Genomic DNA, 26,494 nt, shown 5'->3' on the forward strand with positions numbered 1-26,494 from the left:
TTTGAGGGCTGCACACTGTGCATAACAGACAAACTCCTGTGGAAATAATTTATATTCATTCTGCTTAGGGTCACTAATAGTTGAGTATATATACTTTTTCATAATTTATATTTTTCCAGGAGTGTCAAATTAACGTTAGCTCGATCTGAAATATACTTGACTTTTTTTTGAAGCATGTAAACATAACCAAAAATTGCCTTTTTTTCTCTTAATGGTTTGCTCTGAAGGGAAGCCCTTAGTCATTTTCAAGTCAACCATGATAAACTTGTTAGGGATATAGAATACATTTAAGTTTTATACACAATAAAGAGTATTTATTTTCATGTTTCCATAGATAAAAAACTTACCAATGTAGTTAGTTAGTCTTCATTTTATCTATAGTAAATGTCTATATTTTTCTTGACAGTTAGACATGTGTTTGAATGTCCATCAGTATAATTAAGCTGAACTGAAAAGGAGCATTCATGCCCTTTTGGTACTGTCAGCCTTATCATGGAACATGCATGCGTTTGTGTCCATGTATACACAAACATAATTTTATATTTAGAAGATATTTGAAAATGCAAGGCAGGGAAATTGGTCAAAATCAGAAATGAGGATTGTCAACTTAAACTAACATTTACAGTAGATTTCAGGCCATACACTAAACATGATTAAAGCATGCTCTCAGTCTTCATAAGGGGTGGGTAAGCAAGGAGGACAGGAGGAAGAGGGTATTAGTTATGCTTTTTATACAGCACCTCCTGCTGTTTAGATCCATAAAGAGAAATGAGCATTTACTTGGGAATAAACAATTTTGTTGCTGAGCTAATAGTGATCTACAACAAGTAATCAAAGATACAGAATGTGTAAATATATCACAAAGATTTGGTTCAACAAATGTTGGGTTCATTTTAGCTTTGTAAACTAAAACAAACCAACAAAATGGTTCCTTATCTTTAAACCTTTTTTTTACCAGTTAAGAAGTTTTTGTTGCAAAACATGAAGAATATATGATTCTTTCTGTAAAGACTGTGTTTCCCATAATGACATATGTCTCTAAGCAATTCAAAGTTTAATCATTATTATAATTGTGAGTCAAATTAATAGTGAACAAATGGTATTTGCTATTTATTTTTAGTGTTTATATTCATAAATACATACAAACACAATTCTATAGCATAATTCCAATTTTCATATATTTTATTTCTTTGCTTACATCAAAGAATTTCCATATTGGTACATAGAAAACATTTTAAGAGTAGGATACTATCTATATGGGAGAATGGAAAACATTTAAAAAATCCTAACCATCTTGAATTTAGAAAGAGGAGCATATGGTCAAAGGACTATGCATTAATTTGTTTTTCCTTTAGTTATATCTGATGAGTTTAAGTTAATAATAGTAAGTGTTTGAGTACATTTAGTATTACATTTATATCCTATCTTGGTTTTTAATAAATAAAGGCCGCATACATAATCCTTCCTCCTCCTTTTTTACCGCAAAAAACCCCAACAACCCTGTGAAGTGGATAGGGAAGAGACAGAGTGACTGGCCCAAATTCACCCTGCTGGCTTACATGCCTAAAGGTGGACTTCATAGTCTCCCACTGCTAAAGTGGCTTTCAAACATAAAAGTCATGCTTAGTCACATGTTTCCGCTTATGATTTTAAAGCTAGAATGCTAGGGATTTGGCATGCTTGTAATTACATTTTTATTAAGCACATTCTGAAATATAACCCCTCCTCTTCCTCCTCCTCCTCTATTATCCTTAGTTAAAAAATAACCAACAGAGCTCTAGAGCTTCAAAATATTGATAGCATATTCTTATATACTTACACTTATTTTGCTGCTTCTCCCACCTAAAGTTGTTTATAACTCTGAAAATCATGGGATCCTCTCTTAAGTATGTTAAAGGACTGTAAGGTAAATGGAAATGCTTCATGCCCATAGGGTTTACTTTGTGCTGTTGCAAGTCTGGTTGGATTACAAGCTATTGTCAGCTTGTATTAATAATAAAAAGTACAGTCTGCAGATATGGTCCACTATGTATCTATAGCCCATCTTTTGTTCATGAGTATAAGAATCCAAATATGGCACACCATGCAGCTCATAGGCTGTCCCATTATTCCCATCACTACTCTGTTCTTGCCAGAAGATGTTCAGTTGTGAATGTTCAAATCAGTCACTCCTCTTGAGTAGGAATGAGGCCATATTGGCAAATGTCAGAGGCATCTTGTCTGCAATTACATTGCATATTTTCCTCACCTTTACTAAGCTAGCATATGAAATCACAAAACTTTAATAGGCAAATTGTTTCAAGAGGACAGCTGTACCTTATATTATTTTATAAATCTGTCCATCTTAATTAAAAGGCCAATAACATTAAAACATTAAAGAATAACTATTTACTGTGCTTACTTTTTGATAGGGTACGCAATTGCAGGCAAAACATTCCAAATAATACAATGTAATAGCAATTGAAGATGCAATAAATGGTTACATTAAAATGATTCTTCTAATAGTTTAGTCAATCTATATTAACATGCTCAAAGTACAAACACAACACGATATATATTATTTTCCCTAGAGGTCTAGTTTATCTGCCAACATTAATGTTAAGACTTGCAGCTTATTGAATCTTACCCTTTAGTGTAGAGAACTGAATGAAATCAAAATACTCAATTCTCAAACAACTCAAAGAGGGCAATAATCTTTAGTGCTTTTTACTGAACTACAGAGAATTAATTGAAAGAAAGAAATGTGTTGGGAATACTTGTTGGGAATGTTATGTTTGATTCTCTGAGGGCACTAGAAGACAGCTGTCTTTCCCCCCTTGTTTTAAACAGTTACTCTAGACATATTTTACATTCTAGTAACTGCATGAAGTAAGAATGTGCTGTGAGAACCTGACTGAGATACTTGATTTGGTGGAAATGAATTTTCTCCTTTAAGACTGTCAAGATTTTTGAGGATAATATGTGATTTCTTGAGTTGTTAAAATGGAAAGATATTTAAAACTGTTTCTTTAAATATCTTTGTAAATTTGTGCATCTGATTTATACTGGAGCTAAGATAGCATGTATTGTTTTTATTTAACTATAGCCATTACAACACAGCTAGCACCTTTGCTTTAACAAAATATATTTAAATGTATTTTCTGTAGAAGGAGATTCCTACACGACAAAATTATCCGACACTATGGCAGGAATATTAAAATTCATTAGTAAGTGTGGAAAAAGCATAAACATGAAAGCAGTTAACACTTCCAGTGAAGGGCTTGTCCTATCTCATTAGCATTCTTGATGTGTAGTTGTGCTGTTGGTGGGGGTGTTGAACAGGAATGCCATTGTGCTGAGCCCAGTGTTTGGGGACAAACACTGCTGTGGAAGGAACGTGTGAAAAGGCCACGGTACTGTCATTGAATGAGGAAGGCTGTGTGTTCCTTGTGCTTCAAGCAGGGAAGCTGTCATTCAGAACTCCAGCACAGCTAAACAGAGGCTACAGAGAAGATTGAAATACCTTTTTAAATGATATTACTGGTTTGTAATCATTGTGGTTCTTTGAAATAACATAGTAAATTAGTTACATCTGTTACTAAGCTCAAGGAGAGACTCAATATGGGCAAGGTGACACAAAAATGTATGGAGTAAAAGATATTATTGTTCCCATTTTGTACCCCTTGAATCTGGGGTAAAAATAGCTTCACTTCTTCAGACTAAAACTAATAGGTATTATGGGAGATAGAGTTTTCTTCAGATTTTTTTCACAGCTACATTAAAGTTTGTGTCCCTCCTATTTTATGTTACATACTTTGGACATCATCAGGCATGTTTTAAAAAAGTATTTGGTAAGGAATACAGAAATATACTAATTTGTGTGCATTAATATATTATGTTATATTTAAAGAAATGAACCGAATAACTCCAAAGTTTCTTAGTTGAAAAATATTTTGATTGCTGCATTTTTTCACTGACAATATTCTCTGTGGTCTCGCAAGCATTACAGGAAACATAATATCACAATTTTAATTTGCATATAAATTATTTCTGTAGAAGCAATTTTACATTAATTGACATTTAATAATGCTATTATTTACAATTACTGCATTTAGATATTAGTCTTTGATAATATTGGATAGACATGAAAACAAAATGGTGTTCATAACTTCCTTTATTTTAAAATCATGAAATGTCTGTCATAGGATTACCAAATTGGCTATCCTTTCTATGAGTTTACATAATAATTATTGTACTGAGTGTGTCAGTGTATAGTAGTAAATGGTATAGTGTTATTTTGCATTATAAACAATTGCTTCATTTTAGAAAGACATTTTCATAATAACTATTCTCTGCTGAAACCTTATATTAAAATTTCTTGAGTACAGCCTATACATTCATATCACTTTACACTGATGATAGAGTTCTAGTAAATATTTGCTTGAATTTAATTGCAGAAAGAAGCTGGGGAAGAAGAGAGTTTATAATAAAATAGTTTTGCAAATAATTATCGTTCTTAAACATTTTCATTTAAACTAGTGCTTTAACACTCCTAAAAGAAAACATCAGATTCAAGTAAACATGATTCTGAATGCTAGCAGTATTAAGATTTTTCTGCAAACAGTAGAAGTATGTGAAGACAGATAATACATTCCTTGAGTCTATATAAAACAGACTAGAAGAAATCTGCTATTGAAGAGGCTTTTAAAAATAGACTTTATGCTAGCCCTATAGTGTAGCATCATAAGCTCTTATTAAAACTTTAAATTGTATTTCTCTAAATTTCTCTATTTAGAGACTTATTTCTCTAATTCTTCATTTTCTTCATAAGTCCCATAATTTTTTTTAAGATCTTAAGTTGTTTTATAGATGTGAATAATACCTGAACATTTCCATGCAACCAAGCTGCATTCTAGTTACTAGAAGTATTTTAAAAACCTTAAACTTGGGTCTTTTCCAAAGTGTCATGCCTTGAGCAGGCCTAACATCAGTTAAATGAAGTGAAAATTGCATTCTTGTCTTGATAGAGATGAAAATGGATTTCTGGTCATGAAATAGATGTAGTTGTCACTTTTTAAAAAAGGTGTCAGCAGTTTGCTTCAGCATCTAAGGTGCCAATTCAGTGTGACAGTAAACTTGTGATCTGAGCAATCAATAAAATGCTTCAATAACGTCTGCTTCATTACACTTATAATAAGAAGCTATAGATCTGTGGCACATAAAATGTTGATAAAGAGGATATGTGAGGGCTGGCTCTAATAATTTTTCTTAGGAACACAGCAAGTGCAATGTTGCCATCTAGAGTTGTGCATAGGCAATTATTCTAAGAGGAAAATCTTCAGTGATACAGTAATCTTTGCTAATTTAAAAGTCTATTTTTATTGATCAAAATCTTTAAGAAAGTTTTTTTAGTTGGTTGGGGGTTTTTTGTCATCAAAATATTTGTCTTTGAAAAATAAAGCATCCTTTTTTGGATAATATGGGGTACATGTTTCTGAAACTTCTTTGTAGTTGATTTGGTTTCAGATATAAAGGTATTTTCACTGTTACTACTATGATGAAAATATAAATTAGAAATGTTTTGTTTAACCAGTAAGAGAGAGCCATATAAATGTGACAGACAATCTTCAAAGGATTATTGCGTTCCTTTTTATTAGGATTTCTATAATATTCTGACTTGATTTAAAGGACCTCCTGTTCCTAAGCAAAGAAAAGCATATATTTAAAGCTAATATACTTAACAGCACAACTATTCTATAGAGTATAATTATTTTCAGAATTATAATTTCTTTTCTTGCAAAAAATCAGGATTTAATTGTCATAATTTGAGAACAATTTTTAACTTTGCTATCCATGAATGGGCAATTAAAATGAAATATGGATATCTTTTATTGTGTTATGTAAAAATAATGTGCATGCATCTATATATGCATGAGAAGCTCTTATATACAGCATTTCTTGTAACCGTATCTTTTCCCTCCTTTTCCTTTTGTGTTATTGTTCCTCTGTTCTTTTTATTAAATAAATAAATAAAAACAAACAAATAATAAAAACAAACAAAACTTTGCTAATAATTCTAATTTTACCTGACACTTTACTCTACTATACTTAGTTTTGGCTTAAGTTTTCCTGAAATCTAAATACAGTAAACAGTATTTGGCTGGGTTTGTACAACACAGACATAAAGTATAGTTTACAATCTATAGTAGCTAAGTTAACACAATTGCTAAGTCAAAACAAAACAGTCTACAGGAGAACTGCATTCAGAGGTTCTCTAAGCATTTTATTCCTATATATCTTGAGGCCAATACTGCTTCTACTACAAGCAGTAATAAATATGTGTGAGATGGAGAGGGCCTGTCATCAGCAGCGCATTCCAAGTGTATGTATTCCCAGCAGGGTTACTCAAGGCATGAAGGTCATCCCAGCTGCCCAGCAAAAAGCAAGCAGACACCTATATTGGGCAGCGGCGATATAGGAAGGTGCCAGAGGCAGACAATCACTTTAGTGACAATGGCAAAGGCATCAATTCATACTGTGTGGGAGAGAGAAATAGTAAACCGCTCCTGTATTTTTCCAAGAACACCACATGGACAGAAAATATAAATGGAGAAAATCTATCACTGTGATTGCTAGGAGTAAAAAACAACTTGAGGACACCCAGCTGACCACTGCAGACACACACTCACACATATACTCTTGCACATCTCCTTCCTTTCTTTCAGTGGAAAGAAATAGTAGAATATAAGGATGGAGATGGGATGAGAGGAAGGGATTTGGAACAGGAAGGGATGTAGCTCCACATGGTAGGAAAGAGAAAGGGGAGAGGACAAAATGGGATGAAGATGAGGTGAAAAGTAGCTGAACAGAGAAGGAAAGAAAAGGACAACAGAAAAGAGACAGACTGTTGAAAATTTAACATCTGTATGCTAGGTTCAGTAAATATAAAGCTACGTATTTTTCCTCACTTGAGTCAAATGACTCTTACTCTCAGTCTTACCACTTTCCTGTTCAGTCATCATGAATTTGTATGACAGTCTAATCCTGTCCAAGGATGAGCAAAAAAGGAGCATTATTGCCCCATCCCCATCTTGTTGTCCTCCACTTGTAGAGAGTGGGGGTCTGCACTGAGGAAGGAGAAAGTGAGAAAATGGCATTACTTTTACTTCCTGAAGAGCAAAGAATCTAAAAGAAAAGCATATCATCCTTTGACAGAGATTCCAACTATCTATTTTTCTAGAGTCCTCACTTTCAGTGAAACAAAAGTGATGGTGCGCTGCTTCTCCTAGTACACCTGCATTGACCCACCTATTCCCTGACTTTCAGTAGCATTTGTCTCTGTTCAGGCAAGCCTAAGATAGCCCTCCAACTTCAAAGATATATAGAAAAATAAGTTTTTCTTTCTTTCAGGTAAATACGCTTTATAGCCTTTTATAGTCAAAAAGTTAACAACATAGAAGCACTTTAAAAAGTATATAGAACTTCTATAAATCTATAGCCTTTGTATGGTTTCAAAGAGTTAATGTTTATTTTTCCTGGAATTAAAGTATCTATCACTAAATTCCTACAAAAGAATAAATAGCATTTGCTATTGCAACCATGAGTCTGTTTCTCGAAAGCTGACTGTTGATGGAATGCAATGCCCACACACTGCGTTTATGGGGAAGCTAAAATATGTTATTTGCAAGTATCAATCTGTTCTGTAGTCTAAATAGCTTTTGCTGGTTTTAATTTATACTTTTGAAAAGGCATGAACGTGAATTTAAACTTTCTGATTAACTTGAGAAATTACTGCATTTTAGAACTTTAAAAATAATCACAAAATTCTCTTTAATACTTTGAAAGAAGGATTTGACATATTTCCTTTAAATTGTTCAACCACCCACAGGCACCATTGCCTCTGACTCTTGAATTTAGAATAAATGCTATGGAGTTAAAGCAGCAAAGTGAAAGAACATGCTTGATAGATTCCTTGAGTAATTTCAACACCCACAGGTATTATTTGTAAGAAAACAATCATGCTGAGTCTTCAGCTGGTTAGAGAGGGCATGGTATTCCATCTTCACCTGACATCCTATCTGTTCTATCAACACTGGGTGCCTCTGGCCTGCCACCTACTCCTCCCAAAAAGAAAGCTCACGGAGAGGTTTGTGTGAATGGACATCAGTATATACAGTATATCTGAGCAGTATAGAAGTTACATTGTAAACATGGGAGAGAAAGGCAACAGGAAAAACTGTCTTGAGGACTGATTAACATTTTGTACCTTCTTTAATTAGTGTTATCTTTGACTTGTGAAATACTATTCAAGCACTCTTTTTGAGAACTCTGAAAACAAATTAATTACGGGAAGGAAGGTGCCAAATGAAATAAGTTCAGTGTTTCTCTTTCTTTGAATAATTGTTTTTGTCTTAAATATGCACCATTTTAATAATAATTCTAAACTTTATAATGGAGCTTTTCCAGAGGTTGTTTTGGGACTGACCTCAGATGTCTTTTGGAGTTTAGGTTGGTCTTTTTTGACTGTTGGTTTTATTTTATGGCATTTTCTGTTTTTCTTTATGTTGTGAGCATCTGAGAGTCTGTGTTTTATTGTGGCAGGGTATAAATGTGATAAATAGATGAATAAATCATCATTCTAGTAATTACAGAAAATGGTTCATGTGTGAATTCAGGCTGCAGATTTGAGTAATTTGGAATTGTCATAGTGTGAATCAGTTTGGCACTTACTGGATGTTTAATAAGATTTTGTGATGACATGTGTACACTGAACCATAATCAATGGATGAAATTGATAGTGAACTGGATAAGGGACAAAAATGGAGATTTAATATAGATTGCAGATATACTATTAGTTTGTGGTACTGCCCAGTTGAATTCACATGTCTGAATGTAGCTGCATTCCTGTGTAGTGTAATATTTAAAGTGGTGGACAGAGCCAGGGTAATATGCCTTCAATCCATCCTCAGCCACAGAAGCTCACTGAATGACTTTAGGCTGGTGCTTTCTTAGCCCAATCTACTTCACAGGGTTGTTGTTGGGAAAAATTGGAGGCAGGAGTGTTATCTATATGGTATCCTGAGCCATAGATAATTTTGCTAGTTTGATGATGTAATTGCCCTTGCCACAAAAGGTAGCTGGGAGAGAGAAACCCTGTTTAGGGTTTCTCTTTCCCAGCTACCTTTCGTGGCAAGGGCAATTACATTGCCCTCTTTAGGATATTGAGACACTAGATGTATTGGAGGGGGTAAAGTTAAGAAAGAAGTGAGTTGTGAGAAGAGAAAGTGATCCTGGCACTTGTAAGTGTGAGAGAAAAAGCTAAAAAGAGTAAACTAAAGTGAATGGTAAAGAATTGAGAAAGTTTGCAATTCTACACCAGAATGAAACTGTTCTTAAGAGATATGAATTGAAATTCTAATTCACATAACGACTTAAAAGATTTTTGTCTGAATAATAAATCTAAGTGAGACAACTCTGTAACCAAGAGGCCACACTAGTGCAAAATATTGTTATCAAGAAATATAAATTGTAACATGTAAGATTTAAAAGAAATTTCTAAAGGTTCAGAAAAACCAATAATTAAAAGAAATTGTATCAGTATGCTTTTAGTTTGTGTACAACACAAATTCCTGGAGGTGGATTTTTCTTTCTTTTTCCTCAAAAATAACTGTCTTTATTCATCCCATATTTTCCCAAATCTGTGCTATATTACAGAATTAGAGGACTATATTTATTACCAGATGCTGAGCTTATATAGAACACTATAGTGTCTCAGAGGTAACTTAAATTTCTGCATGGTATCAACAGCACATAAAGAAAAGTGTTCATAATGCCTTAGGGGGAATTCAGGGGGAAAATTTTGGGGGGTATGCGTGAGATTTTTTTTCAAGTGAAATTCAACTTACCCTCATTACGCATTGAGAAAAAGGATCAGGATAAGTTGTTCTGGGGAATTTTTCTGTGAACATTTAGGGGAAAAAGGGCAATCATGACTTGTTGATATGAGAGCTGTACAAGACATTCAAAAGAGCTGTTTCACAACATGTGGGAATGGAAACCAAGAACCTATCTTTGAATTGTTAAAAATGGTTCTCTAAGGCTCAAGCAGCTGCTTCAAAAGCTGTTCTCAGCTGTCTCCATATACATGTTCATCCACTATGCTTCACTGGTGGTACAGTGAAAGGGTTGTCTGTGCAAACACACATACAAATACACTTAGATATTTTGGAACAGCTCAAAGCAGCTATGGGACACTTGCAAAAGATGTGACAGCTTTAACAATTTGAAGGAAGGTTTTTTTGTTTGCATTCCCATGCACTGCGAAGCAGCTATTTTAAATGCTTTGTACAGTGCTAGTTGCTACAGCCCTTTGGCTAAAAGTTGTACATAAATAGATTTGTAATATTAATAATCATATGGAATTTTTAAGGTACAAAATGCAGTCATGCATTGAATCCAATCTTTCCATCTTTATAGTATATATGTCACAAAACAAAGCCCATCCAAAATCTACCCTAATTTATATTCTATGCTGATTCCCTCTATGACTCAGCTCTATGCTAAACAAGTATGAAAGGAATCATCTGGAAAACAGCTGACCCTGTCAACCAAATTATTTGTTGAAGAAGAGGAATTTTCTTTGGAATGGCTAGTAAAAGGATCTAAAGTCCATTAAGTTCTTAGCAGTTCCTTAAGTTGAGTGAGTAAAGATTGGCTAAAGATGTGTCATGAGTAAGGATGGCGAGCAGGGGGCTCCCATCCAGGCTGTAAAGCGCATGCGTAGTACTGAGGAATTAAGCAACCATTCAAAGCGACACAGATCAGGCCCGCCTTAGCCTTTGGGGTTTATTTGTCTGGGTTTTTCCCACGCTTATTCAGTTTGTTAGGATTCTGTTTATGTAGCAGTAATAAACATTAGAGAACTACTCCTCGTCTCAGCGTGTGTCTCACTGTTAGGACAGATGTGGTTCCTTAGAAGTTTTAAATTAGCTATCTAGGTTGTGCTTTATTCATTAAAAATAACTGATAATTTGTGCTTGCTACTTAATTCCCATTAACTCTAACAAGAGTATGGAATCTGAAAAGCATAAACCAAGAAAAACTGAAATTTTCAAAGCGGAAATGAAGTACATCACACTGGATGTTTTAATAATAAGTGAGTTTAGGTGGACCAGATTGGGCCACTTTAAATTAGACAATTACATGATATAGATTTCAGGTGATAGTACCTAGCCATCTTGTCTTTTGCCAGCCTCTTTTTCTATTGCCTTCAATTTTTCAAAACATAGATCTTCTCCAAAGACTCTTCTTTCTGCAATATGAGTCCAAAATGTTTAAGCTTTAGCTTAATTCTTAGTGTAAGTAAGTAAATAGCTTTATTGATTAGTCAGCTGAATATGTCAAAAAACAATGGGCATCAGCCACAATAAAATAAGATAGAATAAGATAAAATGGAATAAGATAAAATACAGTAAGAAAAGATACAACAGAGTGTGATAAAATAATATAAGTTAAAATAAAATACAATCCCAGGAAAATACGTGTTTATGTTATGGAGGTACATACACCCATTGTGAAGCATCTTATACCCTCTCAGTGCCTCCCTCTCAATCATGTATTTTCCTGGGATTGCATGGCTACTGTGCAAACCTCAAAAAGGTGCAGCTTTTTAAAGGAATGGTGCTTGGTGGGGCATATGCCTTTTGTCCTCTCCAAAGTACTTTCTGGCTTTGGATCCAAAGCACTGAACATTCCTATTCAACAAAATTGAGGGAAATTGAAAAAGACAATGGATAAAATGGATGGATTAGGATCAATGACATTACTGCACTGTCCTTGGAATAGTTGCAGAATGTAACCAGGGATAACTAAAATGGAGGGCATATACCTATAGTCAGTAGAGGTCAGGCCCAACTTCATGGTACCCAATTAATTCATTTGGAAAGGCAAGTTAATTCTGTTTTGTTTTGTTTTTGTCTAGATGGAAAGTAGGTTTTAGATGTAAGCCATACTGAAGGTGTTGCCTGTAAACTCAGGCACCCCGAGTTTGGCGTGGAGCTGAAGACCTATTCCCTGAATCTGGGAGAGAAACAACTTAACCTTTGCAAAAGTGGCTTTCTGCCTACCTGAAAACAGGAATCACACAGCAATTCAGGCAAAAGCAAAAAGCGTTTATTAAGTGGGGTGAAGACCTTTATAGGGTGCAGAAACAAATGATACACACATTCAGTACCTGTGATACATCATAAAGCAAGTAACCAAACAATGAAAGACACTGATTACATGTGAGAATTGAACAATAGAAAACATGGATTCTAGACAACGTTCCACAAGTGGCAAATTTACGAGTTACATTAGTCCCTTTCCCAGCGGCGTTTGTATCTTTTAAAACTTGCAAGTGTATTCAAGGACTTTCAGAATACAATCCCTCTTGTAGTTGCTGAAAAGGCAAGTTCTCACATACCAGAAGAAATGGCCTTGGCCCAGAAGAAAAAATGTTTTCCTAAAGTTAGAAAAGAGGCCTAGACTGCCATGTTAGAAATGCCAATATCACCTTTCCTTAAAAGCTAATAATGAAGCCTAACAATTCCAGGTAAAAAAGGCTATATACATACTGTATGTGTTGTTTAAGAAGTTTAGAAAAAAGCACTGGAAAAGGGACCCATCCTTCTCCAAATGTCAAGAAGCCTAGATGTTCCTGGTGAGATTTTAGGTTAAAGTGAGATTAGCCCCATCGCTCCTAGCCTTCTGGAGGAAGTTGAAGACCTGGCTCTGCCATCGGACTTGGGGCAAGGAGGAGAATAGTCATACTTGGGGCTGGCTAGTGCACTCCTATACAATGACTGAATGAGACCACAGCCATCTGGATTTTATTATATTTGGTATATATTTATTGTTTTATATTGTAAACTGCCCAGAGTGCCTCCACTCGGAGGAGATGGGTGGTGACAAATTTGATAAATAAATAAATAAATAAATGTCAAGAAACCTAGATGTTCCTGGTGAGATTTTAGGTTAAGGTTAGGAATGAATAATAATTGTAGGTGGTGGTAGTTCTGTTTGTTGACTTCTCAAATACAAATAGTTATGGCAATTTGGAAGACCCATTTGTCATAACTAGAAATATATTTTCTTTAGTCAAAAATCATGGCTGATGATTCTGCTTAGGCATAAATTTAAATCCCTGAATGCCAGGAAATGAGATATTATTTGATTATAAGATTGTAAGATTTATATCCTCCCACAATCAGTTAATTCTGGGCAGTTCACATAATTTCAAAAGTAGACAGCAATATACTAAAATTAACAAAACAATTATAATCAAAAGTAAAACCATTCTCCTTAAAAGTAACCTAAAAATGGTCAACCTAATTAGGGTGGGTGACAATAACTGAGTGTCAGCCTTGTGGGGTAGTCCAGACAAGAAGCACAAGTTAGCTCTTTCTTTATTGTAAGGTTACATTAATGGAATCTTGCAAGTCTGAAAGTACATCTCCCCCCTCCCCCCTTTCCTTTACAGTCCAAGAAACTTGGGGGGGTCCCTTCTGAGATGTCCCAAGGCCATTCCCATATACCATTACATCGGCAGCTGGATGTCTTCTTCATCCATCAGTATCTTTCTTATATAATTGTGAACTTCAACAGTAGTCACAATATCAGCTAGTAGTGATTGTGGTGGTTCTGATAATATGTTTTCTACTACAGATTAAGGTTACTATGGTAACTAATAATTTTGGCCTAAGAGGTTGAATTTAATTGTCCCCTTTTCAGTTGTTAATTTTTGCACCTGGGGGGAAGAACTTGCCTGGACTTGTTTTAGTTTCAGTTTCCCTTCTGTGTAGGCATGTAGAGAGTTAAGCAGCTCTCACTGAGAGCCTGTAAATATGTTTGCTTTCTGTAAATAAAATTATTTTTATAGAAATGCCTGGTGTGTGACTTTTCTGATCTCTCCTGGGCCAAAGGCTTTCCTAGCAATCTGCTAACAGGTTATGGGCCCAGTAAACAGCCCAGTAAGCCCAGTAAAACCCAGAGAGAATAGAGATATCAGCTCCATACCTCATGCACAATTTAAAGGCAGGTAGCAAAGACCTGTGAAGATTTTCTTTGGAGCCACCTGGAGATTTTCCAGCAACTGCTGGTCTACAGGACAAAGAAGCTAGCTGAGGTGACTTGCAAAAGAAGGAAGAATCCATGGCTACCTCCCAGCCCTCAGCGATGCCTCTGGAGCGCCTGTCAGAGACCAACTATTTGAATTGGGCCCTGAAGATGGAGATGTATCTTCGCAGAGAGAATCTTTGGCTGCCAATTGGTGAGCAACCCCCCCAAAATCCCAGTGCTGAATGGCTTAGACAGGATGAGCGGGCTAGAGCCACCATTATCCTGGGAGTTGAGGACAATCAGCTAGTCCACGTGCGAGGTATGCAGTCTGCAAAGCAACTTTGGGATGCTTTGAGAGACTTGTATATAAAAGCAACAGGGAGTAAAGTTACCCTGACAAAAAAGCTGTACAAAGCCTACCTTGCAGAAGGAGATAGCCTTCCTGAGCACCTGCATTATATTCAGCAGCTGTTTGTTGAGTTGCAGGAGAGAGGAATGGAATTTACACCTCTCATAAAATCATATATCCTCCTGTCCTCACTGAATGAAACGTGGGACATGCTGATTTGTACCCTGGAGGCTATGCCTGAAGCAGACCTCACCCCATCGAATGTTACACAGCGCTTACTCGCTGAATGGGAGAAGAGAGAGGAAAGATCCCCCCCCATCTCTTCTAGAAAGCTGCAATACCAGAAAACAAGGGAAAAGAAGGGAAAGGAAGCTGAGGCCACAGCACTAGCCAGCCAGCAATGCTTCACTTGTGGTTCAGCTGGACATTTGCAGAAAGACTGTGCCTTGAGACCCAAGAGTAGAAAGACAGAGAAGAAGAACACAAGGGCACCACAGAAGAAGGCTCTTCAGACAACCCAAATTGCACAGGTTGCTGAGAGGGTAATTCTGATGTATGGGTGTTAGATTCTGGGGCCAATTGTCATTTATGTAATTGTAAAAGCTCTTTTGTGTCACTGTCTAAAACTGAAAGACAAAGTGTATCTTTGGCTGATGGGTCTGCGACCAAAATTATGGGACAAGATGACTTGTATTTATCCTGCTTGGGAGAAACTGTAAAAGGTGTGTTCTATGTGCCAAATTTACAATCAAACCTTCTATCTGTGGCACAATTGGCTGCAACAGGGTATGTCATAACGTTTAAGAAAAATGGTTGTGAGATACATAAAAATGGGAAATTGTGTGCTACTGGTATTTTAAAAGTCTCCTTGTACATTGTGCAAAATGCAAGGAAGCCAAGCTACAAGTCTGCAGGTGGCAACACTCCATATCATGACCAATGTGTACACCTGATGCACAGGAGATTTGGTCATGCTAATTTCAAGTATATAGCACAAATGCCACAGCTGTGTGTTGACCTAAAGATAAAACCCTGTGATAAATACTTAGATTGTGTAGTTTGCAAAGAATGCAAAACACTAAAAGCTCCTGTGAGTAAGCACAGTGACAGAGTTACAACTAGACCTTTGGAAATTGTACACTCTGACATTATTGATCCTTTTGCTCCAAGTCTTGGACCAGCAAGTTATGCAATGACCATCACTGATGATTTCTCAAGATACACATTTATCTACATCTTAAAACATAAAGATGAGGCATTTGAGAAATTTAAAAGTTTTGTGACATGGGCAAATGGAAAATTCCCTAGGCCTGTATCTGCACTCCAATGTGATGGAGGAGGAGAGTACCTTTCTCACAAATTCAAAAGGTTCCTAGTGGAAAAGGGGATAGAACAAATTCTTTCTAACCCTTACACCCCTCAGCAAAATGGTGTTGCTGAAAGAAAGGGCAGAACCTTGCAAAATGCGATGGAATGCATGCTAAAAGATTCACATTTATCTTTTAAGTATTGGAGAGAGGCAATATCTACTGCCTGTTATGTACAAAACAGATTGTATAACTCTGTGATTCAGGACACTCCATTCCATTTGTTTTATGGTGTGAAACCAAAGGTAAACCATCTTAGAGTGTTTGGTAGCACTGCTTGGGTTCATATTCCAAAACAACAGAGAAGGAAAGGAGGCCCCACAACAAAGAAAGCCATCTTTGTTGGCTATGAACAAAGCCAAAGGAGCTACAGGTTCATAGTGGGAGAGAAATTGATAATTAGCAAAAGCACTTCTTTTGCTGAACAAAACTGGGGGAGATTAAATTCTAGCTCTCCGGTTGATCTGACCACCACAAGAGAACAGCAAGGACTTGCTGATGGTGATCTTTTGCCTGATGAGGACATTAAACCAGAAAAGCAAACTGAAGATCTGTCTGATGAGACAGATGCTTCTCAGGAAAGTGATAGGAGTCAAAATTTAAGCCCTGTATTACCTCGCAGATCTCAGAGGAGTAATAAAGGCGTTCCTCCATCACATTTTCAGGCTGAAACAGTAAAGGCTTTTCACATATTCACAGAACCTGAGTCTTTAGAACAAGTGAATGCTTTACCACCTGAGATTGCACAAAATTGGCATTCTGCCATGCAACAGGAATTAGCATCCTTGAAAGAAAATAAAACATTGAAACTGGTAAATCTACCTCCCAATGAACGCTGTCTGGGTTGTAGGTGGGTTTTCAAACTGAAAAGGGATGCTGATGGCAAAATCCAAAAATATAAAGCAAGGTTGGTTGCAAAAGGGTTCACTCAAAGGAAAGATTTAGACTTTGACAAGACTTTTGCACCAGTTACTAAAGGTGAATCAATTAGATTACTGCTAAAAATTGCTGCACTCAAAGGAATGTCAGTTCACCACTATGACATTCAAACTGCATTTCTCTATGGTGATTTAGACCACAAATTATACATGCAGAAACCCCCTGGCTATGAAAAAGGGGAGAATCTAGTCTGTGAACTGCAGAAGTCAATCTATGGATTAAAACAAGCTGCTAGATCCTGGAACCAAAAATTAGATGAAAAACTGCAGAATTTTGGTTTTGAAAAAGGAAAAGCAGATCCATGTGTATATATGAAGAAAGACAAACAAGGCTATATGTATCTGTGCATTTATGTTGATGATTTGCTGCTGTTCACACCAACAGAAAAACAAAGGCTTGATTTTGAAGCCTGCATGAAAAGCCATTTCACATTAAAAAGCCTTGGAACTGTAACAAATTACCTAGGTTTGGAAATACACAGGGAGAAGGATGGTAGCTTTCTCTTAAACCAATGTAGTAAAATTCAAAAGCTCCTAGAGGATTTTAATATGCAAGACTGTAAACCAGTCTCTACTCTGATGATAACAGATTTTCAGAAAGATATAGGAGAAACTCAATTAACTGAGGCAGAGAAATATAGATCTGCAATTGGAAGTTTACTGTACATTGCAAATCACTCTCGCCCAGATATCTCAAATTCTGTGGCCTTTTTAAGTAGACAGGTAGAGAAGCCTACATCTACTGGAAAAGCAGCATTGGTTAATGAGGTGTTTGCAAGGAACAAAGAATTATTGCCTGAAGCTAAATGCCTCTGGAACCGAGAAATTGCAGGCTTTTGCCGATTCTGATTGGGGAGCAGATGTCAGTGACAGGAAATCCACTTCTGGGATTTTAATTCAATTTGCTGGGTCTAGCTTAGGTTGGCATTCTAGAAAGCAAACACTTGTTGCTCTTTCCACTGCAGAAGCAGAGTTTTATTCTCTAACACAAACCTGTAATGAGGTTATATGGTTTAAACATTTGTTAAAAGATACAGGTATGGAAGTGAACCAGCCTATAACTGTTTATGAGGATAATCAAGCTTGCATTGCTATGGCAAAATCGGAAGCCTGCAAAAATAGGACAAAACATATCGATATTAGATATCAATATATCAAAGATATGATAAGCAAAGGAGAAATAATGTTGAAATATTGTGAATCAAAATACATAATTGCTGATATTTTAACCAAACCTCTTGCTGTATCAAGAGCTCTTTGTTAAAGAGTTAACAAAGCAAATTGGTTTGCATCTTATTCTGTAGTATAAAAAGGGGAGTGTTAATGTTTTCTACTACAGATTAAGGTTACTATGGTGGTAAATCATTTTGGCCCGGTGAAGAGGTTGAATTTAATTGTCCTCTTTTCGGATGTTATTTTTTGCACCTGGGGGGAAGAACTTGCCTGGACTTGTTTTAGTTTCAGTTTCCCTTCTGTGTAGGCATGTAGAGAGTTAAGCAGCTCTCACTGAGAGCCTGTAAATATGTTTGCTTTCTGTAAATAAAATTATTTTTATAGAAATGCCTGGTGTGTGACTTTTCTGATCTCTCCTGGGCCAAAGGCTTTCCTAGCAATCTGCTAACAGGTTCCAGATGATACAACACTTAAATTGGATCTATTTTTCATTATATATAGTGATGCCCATCTAGTGAGATCAAGGGCTCTGCATTTCTTATCTGTGGCTGACTACAGTTGTTGGGAAATATATTTTCATGAAAAAGGGGCTGTGTGTTGTTCTGAGATGGATGAGGAAGACGGATGGGGTGGGGCTCCAAGAACTAAAACTGAATAATTGCATCAAGCCAATCTTATATAGAAATATATCTGACTTGAAGAATCAAATACACAGTTTCGATCTGCTCTTGGTACTGACATTTTGGGATACAGTAAAGCTCAGGTGATGATGATATAACAAATGCCTTTTTCCATCCAGAGATAATGTGACAGCTATGCCCAATTTGGAGCTGTCAAAATAAGTCACACTAATCCAGTCCTTATCTATAAACTGAATTCTTTTAATGTGCTTTATTTGAGGCTTCATTTGAACTTAGTTTGGAAATTCAGTTAATGGAAAATTTACTATGAAAATGCTGTTAAACTACCCTTTAGAGTTTGGAAAATAGAGGAAAATGGCAATAATACTAGCTACTGCTGCTGCTCGTCTAGTAATAGCATGAGAAAACAATATATGACATGTACTGTGTAGTATACCACTAATCACATTATCAATCATGGACAGTGATTAGCAGCACACTGCATAGTGTATAGCCTGTTGGTCTTCTTTATCTCTCTATTACCAGCACTGCTACACCTACATAATACCTTAAGGAGGCCTGGGGCAAACATTTGAAAAGTTATTGGGCTAAATTTGGGGGAGGTTCTGAGATGAAAGATTGAAATGATTGTAGACAGACCCAGTGAGTTACTGCAATATGTTCTCCTTCTGAAGGCATAAAATTAAGCTGTTATAATCTGGCTGGTTCTCCCTAAATAAGTTTTTTTTTTTTTTTGCTGAGCAGCATTATTCCTACAAATGAAGTTGTCTTCTTGAGCAGCAGATGTTTGAATTCATAGTAGCAGTAAAGAGTTGGAGGATAGAATTGTATGTTACACAGCCAACAATGATCCCCTTAGCTAGCCTGTAAGAATGTTGGTAGATAATGTCATATTTCCACTGTTGAAGAAAGATTCAACAGTAGCCTTAAGGGATTCTGTATAGAGAATGGGGGAGTTGCACCAAGTTGCCTCAGGCGAGCCTTATTTCTGTTTAGTTCAGACAATAAACTAAGACTGTTCTTGGGAATGTGTGGACTGAAAGCATAACTAAGGTAATAATACATTCATAACCACAAATAACTTTATTACATGAAATATGTAATATCATAATTATGATTTGCAGCAAGGTAATAAATATTTGGGAGTATTTGCAAAGTGCAAATATTTTATTAATGTGAGACTTCACTACTGTTAGTTTTTGCAGTTTTTGTATTAACATACTCCTCCAGGTGTGTTGTTATGTCTACTAGAACTGTTTTATGATATAATTAAATTTAAATTACCATACATATTTAAAATAAGTTTTAGAAATGGTTGACAAAGCAAATGGAATTTAGCCACACACTACTGATAATCTCTATCAAATAATAAGAATGGCTGTTTCTTCTTTTAAAAACAAGAAGCCTTTAGAAAATAAATTAGTTTTCACATTTTTACTCACCTCAAAATATACTATTCTTTCAGATTTTTTGCTGGATTAATCACCTCTAAAAAAAACTGTAGGTATTTTATTCTTTCCCCTCTGAGCAAAAGTATTATTTATACCACATTTAGTCTTCACAGTTTATTGTAAATAATTGTACATGTAAGAGAAAAACTGTGGTGAAAGATAAATATTTTTAAGATAAACTTTTATCTTAGTTATTCAAATTCTTACAAATAGATGATTTTTTTAAAATGTGTATTTCTTACTTGCAATCTTAAGTTTTTCATTATGAAAATATTTAAATATGTAAATAGGGAGTATGTTTGTGCTTTTTGTACAGTAGTTAACAAACGCAGCATGAAATGAAAACAGACAGAGGGAGAGATGGTGGGAGATAGGGAGTGGGCCATTCTTGGGGAAGGGGGATTGGAAATATGAGGCCAATCTGCACTTCGGACCTCCTTGCCTTATTTCAGGAGCCAAGTGACCATGCTTTTGGGAGATTGGGTTCTGGCTGCTGCTTCTGAATGACAGATACATCTACTGTGAACCCCTCCTTTTCCATATTCTGATCTTGGATGAGGGCCAGCATCTGGATGGTTGAGGAATGGAGTATTTCCCTTTTGAAAATGTGCCCATCTGGGTTTTAGATCTGGCTTCAGCTGTATTCACACGGCAGGGAAGAAGTGTTTGTTATTTGGGAAGTTCTGTTCTGTAGATAACAAGATGTGAGGCTTTGTCCTACGCTCCCTGCTGCACAGCTGTATACTATGCTGCTAGACCTCATTGCTGGGTTGGCAGCAGATTTCCCCATCCTTTTGATGCTGGGGAACTTCAATCTGTGTTCCTAGGGGGAGAGCTCAGAGGTAGCTAATGAATTCAGGGGCACCATGTCTGTGTGCTTGTCCTAGGACACCCAGGGTCCATCTCATGTGGGAGGCTACATGTTAGATTTGGTTTTTGGCTCTGGGCAGATGACATGTGATCTGAGGATGGGATACATTAACATTAATCCCTTGTCATTGTCAGATCACTCTCTGGTTGCCACAAAGCCACACAATGCCACCAATCTCTGCAGAATAATAGGCCCATTCAGTTGGTTTACCCCAGATTTGAGAGACCAACTCAGTTTCTAGAGGCTCCCTGAGGAGCTTCCAGAGAGGTGATGGGTAGTTCTGTCAAGGTTCTAGTTGATCTTTGGAATATGGAGGTGCTGCAGCTCTTGATAAGATGGAACCTGAGTGGCCTTTCCTTGCACTCTGATCTAGAGGGTATTCTTGGTATACTGAGGAGCAGGTGTGCAATTCAGAGATCTTCTTGGACTCATGGCTTCTGCTGGAAGAGCAAGTGGAAACCACGCCCAGGAGGATATTTGCATAATTTTATCTTGTGTGCCAGCTGCAGCCTTTCCTGAACTGGGGCACTCAGAGCCAGTTTCATTGGAATAGCACATAAGCCCTACTAAGTAAGTAAGTAGAGAGCTAGTTTGGTGTAGTGGTTAAGGCACCAAGCTAGAAAACTGGAGACTGTGAGTTCTAGTCCCGCCTTAGGCACAAAGCCAGATGGGTAACCCTGGACCAGTCACTTTCTCTCTAGGAAGCAGGCAATGGCAAACCACTTCTGAAAAACCTTGCCAAGAAAACTGCAGGGACTTGTCCAGGCAGTCTCTGAGAACTGGACAAGATTGAACGGATTAAAAATAAGTAAATAAATAAAAATAAGGAGATTCCATATTGTTGAAGTGTGAATATGTCTGTTTTAAATAAAATGTATGCATTTTCAGTGCAAATTCAGATACTCTATTTCCTTACATTTTTGTAATTACATCATAAAATACTGCAGCATATAACTTATGTGATGAAAATACTGCATATTCAGCAAGTGCTAAACCTTTTTTCTACATGTGACCCTTTACCTTGTTTAAGAAAATACTTCACTGAAGTTAAACTTCAATCTTCCCAGCTCGTCCTTCCTTCCTTCCTTCCTTCCTTCCTTCCTTCCTTCCTTCCTTCCTTCCTTCCTTCCTTCCTTCCTTCCTTCCTTCCTTCCTTCCTTCCAGTGGCAGAGATATTGATCTTCTTTTTCCCCTCAGCCTCTCTACCCTCTCCTGCTGGGTGAAATGATGGTTAGGTTCCCTTATATCCTATTTAATTTGCAATCCATACAGATTGTATTGCACTGGTCAAAGCAAGATGGAAAGTGCATTGTGCAGTCACATAATGCATACTGCAAATAGCAAATTGGGTCATAACTGTGGCATAGAGAACTGATGCATACGTGATTTGCTTCATAACGCCAGGGTACTAATTACGTTTGCAGAAACAGACTCCTTGCCATAGCCCCATAAGAAAATGCAGTGACAGCTGGGATTCAAGGGTCATGCTCAGGCCTGTTCATTCAGGGAAAGTGAAACCCTGTCAAGAACAGTCTGAAGCCAAATTCCTCAGACTAGTTGCTTACTGGGTTTTAATTGCTATGATGAGATTATTGTTCTCTGTTTAAGCATACACATAGGCAACTAGAGGAAAGCCTCTTGGAGGATATAGTTGCTAAAATGCTTCAAAGAGGAGAACTTTCCTAATGCCATAGACTGTGAGAAGCACCCCTTTCAAATATTTTATACAACACTAACCTATAATCCTTGTAAATTCATATGGTATATTGACTGCAGGTTTTGCATGAAATTTCTGTTCTAACTTACTAGCAGCCCAGGTGCTAAAGAATTTCATGATGGCCAGTACACTTTTTGGGCCATTTTAGTGACAGAAGCCTGCAGCAGGAAAAAAAAAAAGTACTCACGGACTGAACTTGTTACATTGAATTCCCATCAATAAGTCACCTATGCATTTTTAATCTCGTAATCTGTGGTACTCTATTGTCCTTTTATATAGTAGGAAGCAAGGGTCTTTCATGTACTCCTCAAGCCTACCAGTACAGTATATATGTATATATATATGTATGTATTGTTATTTATTTATTTATTTGATTTGTATGGCTGCCCATCTCACCTAAGTGACTCTGGGTGGCTTATAACAATTAAAAACAACAATCCAATAAAAAAATTACAAACCGATATAGAAAACATATAAAACATCAGAAACCACTTAGAAAACAAAAATAAACATGGTAAGCAGCCAAAATCCATCCTTGTGTCAAGCTTAACAAAGCCAGTGTAAAAGCTCCCAGGCACAGTGTCAGAGCCATGTCTTCAGGGCTCTCCTAAAGGCTGGCAGGGGCAGGGGCAACCTAAGTTCTGAGGGAATGATGTTCCAAAGGTTGGGCACCATGGCAGAAAAACACTCATTGCCCTCTGCCTTATGACCTACTTTCAGTTTGATGGACAAATATACCAACAGATCAAAGGAACACCCATGGGATCACCTATTTCAGGACTCATAGCAGAGATTGTAATGCAGCATCTGGAAAGGATAGCACTCCCACGTATACAACCCGAAGTATGGATCTGGTACATAGATGACACTTTTGTCATAATAAAAAAGGAACAACTGGAGGAAACACATGAAACCATCAACTGGGAAACTGAGCATCCTAAACCAAGCCAAATCCAAAAATGCTAGAGAATTCCTGGAAGCCTGGCACTAAATGAAATCTGCTAATCAGCTGGAATATTTTCACTTTTAATCCACCCATTAATTTCTATTGAAGATGTCTACTATATGCCTTTCTGAATGTGTTTAATAGGCTAATTGGACAGTAGTTGCATAGAGAAGAGTTTAATCCCTTCTTATAGATGGGGACAATGACAGCTAAGCCCCAGTCATTGGTAACTCAGGCCGTTTGATCTGTAAGAGGCTTGCTAAAATTGGGGCCCACCAGTCACCATTCCTTTTTATTAGGTCAGAGGGAATATAATCTCTGCCTGGGGCCTTCCCCATTTTCAGAGCAAAGCAAGATAATTAACTTAAGATCATGAGTGCAAAAGCAGCTGGAAAAATAAGAGGAAATGCAAATAAAATGGGGAAAATATATTGGGACATCTCCCCCCAGTGATCACAAGCACCGCAATTGCTGCTATTTCCATTTTCATGGATACTATTTTAAAGACAGGAAACTTGTTCTTAAAATTGCAAAAAAAAAAAAAAGCAAGGGGTTAGGAACTCAAGAAAACTAAGCCTATCTCTTAATGGTTTACGTGCCCCAGATTTCCAATTAAAAATAATTAAAAATAGCTCAAGCTTCAAGGGCTTAAATGTTCACATAGATACACACATAGAATTTAGACTTACAAAAGAAGCAATATATCTTCCTTCTAGTTCCCTGAAAGGGAGCAGGAGGAGGAGGAGAAAATATTGTTTGTAGCCCTTCTGATCTAATTGGCAGTAGTCACCACAAAAGTCAACCCTATTATGAAACAAATGCCTGAATCCTAATTAACTGTGAGGTTCATTGGGGCAAATATTAATATCTAGTAGAGCAGTCCTTATACGTACTCCTTCTGCTACCTTGAATATTAAAATTTAGAGAACTACAACAAGGAGGAGGAAACCACTGGCAGAAAGATAAAATGTTTTCTATGGAGAGCGTTAGTAAGGAATCACCCCTACTTCCAATTTACAAAAATATTTGAAACATAATCTAGTAGTGTAGTGTTAATATTTTTCTTTGAGTAGAATGGAAACATGGAGGAAGTTACTAAAATTCTTGTATTGAATAAGCACCAAGCATAATCTGTAAAAAAATATATATTTCTTACATTATTTCCATTTGGGGAAAAAAATATACAACATGTTGCCATTTATTATATGATACAGAGAGAGGAATTTCTGTTGGAAATTGTTTGCAGATGAGTACAGTTTGCTGTACGGCATGTGCCATATTGCAGTCCAGATACTCAGCAGCTCCTCCTACCTTCTCTGTGGACAGAAGTAGAGGATTTAGTTAGATTTAAGAGTGAAATCAAAGCAATAAATGAAATAACTAAACATGTAATACCTGTGCTGAACCTTATAATTATTGTGGTTACCAACATAACTGAAGTTTGTTAAAGACTTAATAGTAAAAAAAAGAACAAAATTGAGACATTGTTTCTTTAAAACAAATAGACGTTTATGTAATACATACTTCTTTAAAAGAAAAGTAAAAGGCATTTAAAAACAAAATGTGCCAGCTCTGACATTTCCCATCTGCTGACAACGATGAGAATCAGCCTATTAAGGGCTTAAAATGAATGTCTTGTCTGATTTGTGATCTTCATTTTTACTTCTTTTCTCCTGTCTTATTTTACCCTTCCTGTCACACATCACACTTATACTCCTACTGTACTTTTTAAAATGACTTTTCCCTTGTGTGCTGATCTCTTTTCTTTAACTAAATTCTTCTATGTTTTTATCCTTTGTTTAATTTTCGCATTTCCGTGGTAACTCTTGCTGTGGTTATTTCTTTAAAGTTCCTTTAAAACCATAATGTAAAGAATGAATAAAATTATATTATGCTGAATGTGTTGCATTATTAAAACCTTAGAAAATAATTTTAGGGAAAAATATTATCTAACAGGGTTGCTTTTCCACCTTATCTGTCTGCAGTTCATTATTAGCAAACAAGGGACAGTGGGTAGCTATATATTTAAAAGCTAAGACTTGTATAAACTTCTTTGTGAATATCTGGGTGTAAAAAGCACCATGCCCGGAACTCTGATCTAACTTCATCTTACTGTATAATATTAAGGTGTTTGTAAGTAGGGGATATCTTCTATGGTAACTTGGATGTTGACATCTCTATTGTCCAGAATTTCAGTATACTCCTTCCATCTTTGTTTGATTTCCTTTGAATCAGTTACTATGTGACCATTGGCATCCTTTTGTTGTTTATTTGTTCAGTCGCTTCCGACTCCTCATGACTTCATAGACCAGCCCACGCCAGAGCTTCCTGTCGGTCAACACCCCCAGCTCCCCCAAGGACGAGTCCGTCACCTTTAGAATATCATCTATCCATCTTGCCCTTGGTTGGCCCCTCTTCCTTTTGCCTTCCACTTTCCCTAGCATCAGCATCTTCTCCAGGCTGTCCTGTCTTCTCATTATGTGGCCAAAGTATTTCAGTTTTGCCTTTAATATCATTCCCTCAAGTGAGCAGTCTGGCTTTATTTCCTGGAGGATGGACTGATTTGATCTTCTTGCAGTCCAAGGCACTCTCAGAATTTTCCTCCAACACCACAGTTCCAAAGCATCTATCTTACTTCTCTCAGCCTTCCTTATGGTCCAGCTCTCACAGCCATATGTTACTACTGGGAATACTATTGCTTTAACTATGCGGACCTTTGTTGTCAGCGTGATGTCTCTGCTCTTAACTATTTTATCGAGATTTGTCATTGCTCTTCTCCCAAGGATTAAACATCTTCTGATTTCCTGACTGCAGTCAGCATCTGCAGTAATCTTTGCACCTAGAAATACAAAGTCTTTCACTGCCTCTACGTTTTCTCCCTCTATTTGCCAGTTATCAATCAAGCTGGTTGCCATAATCTTGGTTTTTTTGAGGTTTAGCTGCAAACCAGCTTTTGCACTTTCTT

At 36.7% G+C, this 26,494-nt stretch overlaps 1 protein-coding gene across 1 annotated transcript in view; it reads left to right on the plus strand.

The window, feature by feature from the left end:
• DCDC1 (doublecortin domain containing 1) overlaps positions 1 to 26,494 on the plus strand; it is a 337,965-nt gene that overhangs the window by 46,896 nt on the left and 264,575 nt on the right. The window lies entirely within an intron of this gene.

This window comes from Candoia aspera, chromosome 1 (assembly GCF_035149785.1).
Source record: "Candoia aspera isolate rCanAsp1 chromosome 1, rCanAsp1.hap2, whole genome shotgun sequence".
Lineage (NCBI taxonomy): Eukaryota > Metazoa > Chordata > Lepidosauria > Squamata > Boidae > Candoia > Candoia aspera.